The sequence below is a fragment of the Astatotilapia calliptera genome, chromosome 19 (genome assembly GCF_964374335.1).
Source record: "Astatotilapia calliptera chromosome 19, fAstCal68.1, whole genome shotgun sequence".
Classification (NCBI taxonomy): Eukaryota; Metazoa; Chordata; class Actinopteri; order Cichliformes; family Cichlidae; genus Astatotilapia; species Astatotilapia calliptera.
Window position 1 is genome coordinate 9969880 of NC_137440.1, and position 7783 is coordinate 9977662.

General features: G+C 47.8%; 2 long non-coding RNA genes across 2 annotated transcripts; both read right to left on the bottom strand.

Annotated features, from left to right (window-relative positions):
* Positions 1-227: 227 nt before the first annotated feature.
* LOC145422457 (uncharacterized) lies at positions 228-3376 on the bottom strand. Its single transcript, XR_013903741.1, has 3 exons — positions 3229-3376; positions 427-1689; positions 228-334 (listed from the first exon to the last, which is right to left on the bottom strand). It is a non-coding gene; the product is annotated as an uncharacterized LOC145422457 (long non-coding RNA).
* Positions 3377-6121: 2745 nt separating this feature from the next.
* Positions 6122-7502, bottom strand: LOC113012291 (uncharacterized). Its single transcript, XR_003270678.2, has 2 exons — positions 6321-7502; positions 6122-6228 (listed from the first exon to the last, which is right to left on the bottom strand). It is a non-coding gene; the product is annotated as an uncharacterized LOC113012291 (long non-coding RNA).
* Between the last annotated feature and the right edge of the window lie 281 nt (positions 7503-7783).

Consider the following 7783-nt stretch of genomic DNA (forward strand, 5'->3'; position numbering starts at 1 on the left):
TTCCACCAGTCGTACATTCAGATCATTTTACCGCTAATTTTAATCAAGTATCGCAGTTTATCTTTAGTTTTAATATCATAATAATGATTATAACCTTATCTAAGCTAGCTTAAATTAATCTAATAACCTCCGAGTATGTTACGGGAGGTCTGTTAAGAGAGCCTCCGTGCAAAAAGAATAGGAATTCTAGTAGGGACCAGCAACAAACCACCACGCACACACTGCAATGGGTTACACAAAATTTATTTGTTCTTCCTCTAGGCAAACTACCGGCTGAAGACAACCCCGGCCAGGGATCCAAAGCCCAAAGACCACCGCGGTCCGAGTTCTTCGCCTAGTTACAAACAGGGGAGAGAGGGTCACTGCACGAACACGCAACCAACACGTATCAATCCTGCAGCTCCCTAAAACAGGTTTGCCACCCACCTTTTCAGGCTTTAACTTTGTTCGAGGCTGGGTCTCCACATTACCTCCCGGCAGATAAACTTCCCCGAGCTGGTCCAGTTCTTCTTATCGGGGCGCAGGAGGTCTCCAGTCTAGTGCTCGTTTTCCTCTTTTCCAACACGTCCCTTTTTTTCCAGCACGTCCTCTCACAGCTCCATAGGAATACGTCCTCCTTTCCACGTCCTCCGTTTCGTTAAAAGCAAAAACCAGGCCAGGCTAAAAAAAAATCCTTTCTATTAAAAATGCGCACACTTTGTCCTGGATCTCCGGGGCTCTCCTGCTTCACCGAGGTCCTACTAAAAACAACAACAACACTTCCTGCTTCCTCTCCCCTTTATAAAGAGGAACTCCAATCAGCCGCTCCCTGTATTCAACTCCGCCTCACTGGCAGCTGGGCTAGAGTAAAATCTCCCCTCCCACACAGGTGCAACAACCGTAAATAAACACAAAAACATGCAATTAATCCAAAACAAACTCAAAAACAAAACCAACAAAACTTAGGGGGGGGGGGGGGGGGGTTTCTCTCCGTCCTTTCCCACCATGCTATACTCCGTAACACCCACCCCAACTTTTTCCTAGCCCGTCCTCGGGCACTCTACTAAGTATATCGAGGTGGGGGCTTCCCGAGATTTTCACGGGCAGATCTCCTTAAACCCTCCTGAGTTGCAGGGGCGGACTTGTTGGAGGACAGATAGTGACCTGGCCCTGGCATCTGCTGTGCCATACTCCATAGAAGTAACCACTGGTCTGAGGCTGTCGCTATATCATGCGCAGCTGCCGTTCCTGGTTCTAAGGCGCCACCTCCTGTTTTATCATTGACGGAAGGCAAGAAAGTACATATGCGCAGGCGATTACGATGGACCACTCTAACAGGCCCATCTTTACCTTCTGGCTGAACTCTGTAGACTGGGTTCATAGGGTTTGGCTGGCCAACTACAATTTGGATCTCTTCCTCCCAGTGTGCTGCCAGTTTACCCTGTCCGTCCCTTCTTGTCGTATGGACTAGAACCCTTTCCCCCGGGAGCAATGGTGCTGCCCTAGCCCCAACATCATACCTGTCCTTCATCCGGCCTGCAGCCTTCTGGCTGCTCTTTTCCACCATCTGGTATGCCAGCCTCAAGCGCTCATGATGTCTCCTCACCCACTCCTGCGTCGTGGTTGACTCCATGGGTCTCTTCGTCCCCATAAACAGCTCGCCTGGCAGACGAGCATTCCATCCAAACATCAGGTAATGGGGGGTGTAACCTGTAGACGCATGGACAGAGTTATTATAAGCCTGGAGCAGTTCGGGCAAACATTGTACCCACCGAGTCCGCCTCTCTTCCTCTAGGGTGGACAGCATATTTATTAATGTCTGATTGAAACGTTCACAGGCCCCATTTCCCTGAGGATGATAGGCAGTAGTTCGACTTTTCCGACAATTATAATACTGACAGAGCTCCTTTATGAGGGCGGACTCGAAATTAGCACCTTGATCCGAGTGCAGTTGTTCTGGGCATCCAATTGGCTGAATAATATGTTTCAACAACATCTTCGCTGTAGTTGCAGCGGTCTGGTCCCTGGTAGGTATTGCCCAAGCATACTTTGTAAACAAATCAGTGGCGACCAAAATGTACTGGTATGAGTCTGCCGGTCTACCTAATGTCAGGAAATCAACTGCCACGGTTTGGAGAGGTGCGTGTGTAAGAACAGGACTAAGTGGGGCCTGACCGTCACCACGACCTTTATGACGTACACACCGTTCACAGGATGTTGTCCAGTCCCGCACTCTCTTCTCCATTTGAAGCCAATAAAAACTACGGCGCAGCATCGAAAGTGTCTTTGCCACCCCCAAATGACCATTCCTTTCATGGAAAGCCTTCCATGTTGGTTACTGTACCTCCAAAGGAACAAGGATTTGGTAGTACGCCTCACAGGTGTTGGAATCCACCCCCCTGCGGACCAGAACACCCTCCAACAATCCAGCCGTGACCATTGTTTCATGTAGTTTAAGACTGCAGTAGGCTCCTGGCGTCTTTCCTCCCCAGATGGCATCTTTCCTCGGGCCATGTAGTATCTCACTCTATGCAGCGTGGGGTCCTGCTCTTGTAAGCCTTGCCAGCATCCTGGATCCTAATCGATGTTCACAGCCTGAACCCATGCTTTTTCGTCCACCCTCTGTGGAGGCACCAAATCCTGGGGTTGCACCTGCAATGGCATTCTAGACAGAACATCAGCATTCACATTTTCCTGGCCAGGCCGATACTTAATATCAAATTGATAATTTGCGAGCTGGGCTACCCACCGTTGTTCCACTGCGCCCACTTTTGCAGTCGATAAATGGACCAATGGATTATTATCAGTATAAACTGTGAACAGAGACCCCCATAGATAATCTTTAAATTTCTCAGTCACCGCCCACTTCAAAGCGAGCAGCTCCAGTTTAAAGGAGCTATAGTTTGCATCATCCCTTTCGGCGGGTGCTAAGCTTCTGCTAGCATAGGCTATCACACATTCCTTCCCATCTTGTACTTGAGACAGTACTGCACCAAGGCCCACTTTACTGGTATCCGTATAAAGCCGGAAGGGTAATCTGAAATCAGCAAAAGCTAAAATAGGAGCCTCGAGCAATTTCTGCTTCAGAAGATCAAAGGACTGCTGACAATCCTCATCCCAATTTATGGGGATATTCTGTTTTTTATTCTTCGGTACTCCCACTAGCAGCGAGTTAAGAGGCCTAGCAACACCCGCAAACCCTGCAATGAACCGCCGATAATAACCGGCAAAGCCCAAGAAGGAACGCACCTGATGAATAGTCTGCGGGGCCGGCCACTTCTGTACAGCGGCAATCTTATCAGGGTCCGGAGCCACACCCTCACTGTTCACCAGGTGACCCAGGAACTTCACCTGTTGCTGGAAAAGAACACATTTATCAGGTCACAACTTCAGCCCATAGCTCTTCAATCTTGCAAACACTGCCTGCAGATGTTCTAGGTGGCTGTCAAAATCCGGTGAATATACTATCACATCATCCAGATAGACAAAAGCGGACTCTGTGATTTGACTTCCCAAACAACTCTGCATCAACCTTTGAAATGTTGCTGGAGCATTACACAATCCAAAAGGCATTCTTTCAAACTCATACAAGCCAAAAGGAGTACAAAATGCAGTTTTTTCCCTGTCAGCTTCAGAAACTTTCACTTGCCAATACCCACTTGCTAGATCAAGGGTGGAGTAGTATTTTGATTTAGTCAGCATCGTCAAGATCTCTTCAATTCTAGGTAATGGATGGGCGTCTTTATGTGTCACTGCATTCAACTTGCGGTAATCCACACAAAATCTCAATTCCCCATTCTTTTTCCTTACCAGGACAATGGGTGCTGCCCAGGGACTTGTACTCTCTCGCACCACCCCTGATCGAATCATATTATTCAGCAATTCTCGCACTTCCTGATACATTTTAGGGGGGATTGGCCTATACCGCTCTCTAATAGGAGGTGCCATACCTGTCGGAATAGAGTGCGTAATTACATCTGTGTGGCCATAATCCTCTTCGTCGGCAGCAAACACATCGCCCCACTTCCTCAAGAGACCATTTAACTTTTCCTGCTCCTCCATAGATAGATTCGACCGCCCTTGTGTCATAACTTCAATGTGAGGAGCTTTACCAGATGGTTCCGAGCTCACCTGGGATACGCCCACTTCAACGATGCCTGGCCTGGTTTGCTCAAACGTGACTTCAAAAGGTTCCTGAATGTCGACATTTTCCGTGGAGAATGTAGCCAGGGCCTCATAACGTCGTAACGTAATAGGAAAAGGATTGAGATTCCTTACTTTGATGGGGACCCGGCCTCTATAGACAGTTCCTAGCGATCGAGCAACGGCAACTGTACTAGGCCCTTCCAATGGCTCCACCAAGATACATTGTCCTTTCCTCAGTGTCTGTGGGGCCCTAGCCCAAATCACCTGCTCACTGTGCTCAGGGATCTTCACCGGGTGGCGGTAAGCGGGTCGCAGGGTCCCTACTTGTGGTACGGGGACAGCTGCCTGAATTCTTTGACAGTCCTGAAAAGCAGATGCCCACGCTTGTTGAGCGTCTACAGTCGAGCCAACAGGCCAGGTCTGGGTCTGCGTCTGAGGTTTAAAAAAAAAACACATCCCAACATGGAACGATGATGTTCATACCTAATATAGGTAATGCATTAGAATTATTGGGGTTGTCCTTTGAAATCACAATTCCCATATCTTTCAGGGTAATGTCTCCCACCTGTACTTCAGCTAACACATAGCCCACGTAAGGAATAGCCAATCCATTCGCGGCCTTCAGCTTTAGCCAATTAAGATCACTCTCTTTCCCCGGCTCCTGTTCACCAAACAATCTCCTAAAACAGGCTTGTGGCATTAATGTTACATTAGACCCAGTATCCAGCAAAAATGTCACTTCTTTACCATCAATGAATACTTCTACTTGACGGCATGCCCCTAAAAATTGAGGGTGGTTTAACTGAGTTGGACCACTATCATCCTTTCCAATCACCTGGCCCATAGCGACTGGATTTACTCGTTTAAAGCCATCTGAGATGAAGTGCCCCGACACTCTCTTGCCATGTGTCCACTAACTCCACACCTACTACAAATAGGCTGCCCATGCTCATCCCACTTGTGCCGTGGTCGCTCCACTAACCGTGGGGTTTGCTTTGTCACCGGGGGTGGCTCGGACACTTCAACACCTCCCCTATATTGAGGGGAACTAAGGTTCCACCTTTCTCGCTCACCTCTAGGAGCTGAAAACGTCCGTGGCATTGGTGCTGGTCGGACAAATTCCCTCAGCTCCTCCTGAAGAGTATTTTTGAGATCCATAATTTGCTCCTTCATTTCTGCAAGGATCTCCACTTTAAACTTATCTCTCCAATTCAGAGTATCCTGCCACTTTAAATCCCCTCTTACTACAGCACAAGCGGAGTCCTCATGTACGCCATACAGCGCATCCGCTTCCAATTGCAGAGCCTCTTTACGCACCTGTTCAAATGAGAGGTCAGGATCGTGCCTTAATAAACGCCGCAGATCACGCTGTATCTCACCCTCCCTAAGACCCAAGACAAACTGATCACGCAGGTGCAGGTCAGCCCGCCGAAACCCTTGTGGCTCTTTTGTCTGCAGGCGATGGCCCAACTCCCTTAAGCGTAACGTGAACTTTCTAATAGGCTCTTCTGTCCTTTGTCTACATTCATAAAACATGGCACGCAGGGTACCCACGGCTGTTTTGTCCCCATACAGTTCTTTAAGCTGAAGAAAGATTTTATCTGGCGTATCCCGCTCCGCTTGTTCCAGAATAAGAATTTCACGTCGTGATTCTCCTCCTAATGCACTCAATACAAAATCACATTGCTGTTCTATCGACCACTTTTGAGCACGGAGCATTGCGCTAATTTGACTCTCCCAATCTTCATAATTCGTATTAAGCCCACAAAATTTTGGTACCCAGGGCGCACCGATAAAAAATGGTGACGCCATATTTCTGGTTTCAGATAACTCATCCGCCATATTAATCAGTCTAAGGCAGATAGGTTTGTATACTGGTCACAAATCCTGTCGACAAACGCCAAATGTTACGGGAGGTCTGTTAAGAGAGCCTCCGTGCAAAAAGAATAGGAATTCTAGTAGGGACCAGCAACAAACCACCACGCACACACTGCAATGGGTTACACAAAATTTATTTGCTCTTCCTCTAGGCAAACTACCGGCTGAAGACAACCCCGGCCAGGGATCCAAAGCCCAAAGACCACCGCGGTCCGAGTTCTTCGCCTAGTTACAAACAGGGGAGAGAGGGTCACTGCACGAACACGCAACCAACACGTATCAATCCTGCAGCTCCCTAAAACAGGTTTGCCACCCACCTTTTCAGGCTTTAACTTTGTTCGAGGCTGGGTCTCCACATTACCTCCCGGCAGTTAAACTTCCCCGAGCTGGTCCAGTTCTTCTTATCGGGGCGCAGGAGGTCTCCAGTCTAGTGCTCGTTTTCCTCTTTTCCAACACGTCCCTTTTTTTCCAGCACGTCCTCTCTTTTCCAGCACGTCCTCTCACAGCTCCATAGGAATACGTCCTCCTTTCCACGTCCTCCGTTTCGTTAAAAGCAAAAACCAGGCCAGGCTAAAAAAAAATCCTTTCTATTAAAAATGCGCACACTTTGTCCTGGATCTCCAGGGCTCTCCTGCTTCACCGAGGTCCTACTAAAAACAACAACAACACTTCCTGCTTCCTCTCCCCTTTATAAAGAGGAACTCCAATCAGCCGCTCCCTGTATTCAACTCCGCCTCACTGGCAGCTGGGCTAGAGTAAAATCTCCCCTCCCACACAGGTGCAACAACCGTAAATAAACACAAAAACATGCAATTAATCCAAAGCAAACTCAAAAACAAAACCAACAAAACTTAGGGGGGGGGGGGGGGGGTTTCTCTCCGTCCTTTCCCACCATGCTATACTCCGTAACAAGTATACTTCCAGTGAATTTCATTCATGAGTTTATCCAGTATGCTTAGCTAATAGATACTGGGTGGGTGTATCGGGTGGAGCTTCATATCCTTCTCTGTGGTGTGCCACAAGGTTCTCTTTCAGTGCCTTTTGTCATGATCCTGGGTCCTTTTGACCCAGCGTTTTGTGTTTTCTCTTCTTGCGATTTTGGTTCTGTTCTTCCTCTGTTTAGTGTTACTCTGTTCTGCCCGTGTGTTCCTGTATCTAGTCCGCGTTTCTTAGTTTGTGTCCTTTCATGTGTAAGTTCCTGTTTTATTGTGAAGGTCTGCGTCTTATGTGAGTGTTTTCAGTTTGCCTCCCTAGTCTCGTCACGTTAATCACTCCCAGCTGTGTTCCCCACCTGTGTGTAATCTCCCTGTATTCTCTGAGTGTATTTAAGTTGTGTCTTCTGTCATAGTAGTTGCTGGTTCATCTGTGTTGGTTTCCCTCGGTCTCCCTGCATCGCTCCATGTGTAGTTCCCCGGACCTCCCTGCACCTTTGTTTCTGGTTTGTTTTGTTAGTTTTACCCAGTTTAGGTTCCAGTTTCATGTTCCCAGTGCCTTTGTTGTTTGTATTTCCTTTGTTAATAAATACTCACCTGCACCAGAGCTGCCGCGTCCTGGTCCTAAATAATTCACACGGCTTGCAAACCGTGACACCTTTAATGTTTCTGTCATTCCTGCTCCCTCATCAGCACATTTTGAGCAGTTTTAAGAACATTTCTGTTCGCTTCTATGCCAACGACATCTTGTTGTGTGTCTCGAGATGTTCCTGAGCTGGAGATGCTGCAAAGCTGCTTAGACTCTACTGAAGCTGGACGGCTGACAGTTTTCTCCAAACTGATGAAGA